Source organism: Alligator sinensis, unplaced genomic scaffold (genome assembly GCF_000455745.1).
Source record: "Alligator sinensis unplaced genomic scaffold, ASM45574v1 scaffold241_1, whole genome shotgun sequence".
Classification (NCBI taxonomy): Eukaryota; Metazoa; Chordata; order Crocodylia; family Alligatoridae; genus Alligator; species Alligator sinensis.
Window position 1 is genome coordinate 967,850 of NW_005841894.1, and position 934 is coordinate 968,783.

Here is a 934-nt window from a genome sequence, read left to right on the forward strand (position 1 = left end):
ACCTGCCCCCAGTTCAGGTCCGACCCCGCCCCCCACTCCCAGTTCATGTCTGACCCTGCCCCCACTTTGGGTCTGACCCTGCCCCCCATTCCGGTCCACCCCCCTTCGGTTCCAACCCTGCTACAACAGAGGAGCTCCGTCTTTTCCTCATCTGGCCCTGCCACTTTTAAAGAGCTCTACCCAGTTTTTTTTTTCTTTTTGCCTCTGTGGAGGTGTGGCAGAGGAAGGTTTGAGGAGGAGGAGGGGGCTGATAGTGGGGTCCCCATTTTAACACAGCTGGTCCCGCCACTTGTAAAGTGCTATTCCCATTTTTTTTAAGCGCGGGGCCCAGGGTGGTTGCCCCGATTTGCACCCCTCTCAGGGATAGCCCTACCAATTAGTTATATTCCGACTTCCTTAGGGCCTCATCTAACATTTATGATGTCAATGGCAACCTCCCCAATGACTTCACTGCATATTGGATTAGGTCTTTGTAGAGCAGGAGACACCTGTGTTCAATTCTAGCCTTGACATTTTTTCCTTCACTACATTTTTTTCCATATGACCTTCTTTATGACAGAGAAACCTGGAGTCAAGGGATGGTGATAGGAGAACTGTCTGATCTAAAATTAAATTAGTTAGAACTCTGTCCATTGAACTCAGTGGTGTTGGATGAGAATGTTCACCAGTTAAAAGGTAGCTCCATAATTCAAGTTGCATTTTTATACTGATAAAGGGAAGACTGCGGATCAAATGCTGTTGTGTTGGTATTCTAGGAGTCACTTCTTCACTAATTCTGCTCTAATTCTGCTTGAATATTAGCTTAATGTTGCACATTCCAGTTCTTAGGTCCTGGCCATGCATACTTGCTTCCAAATCATAGGCTTCTAACTCTTCTATGTGCCCTGAAAGTGGGAAACATTCACTGAGTAGACTGTAGTTGTTTACAACAGTA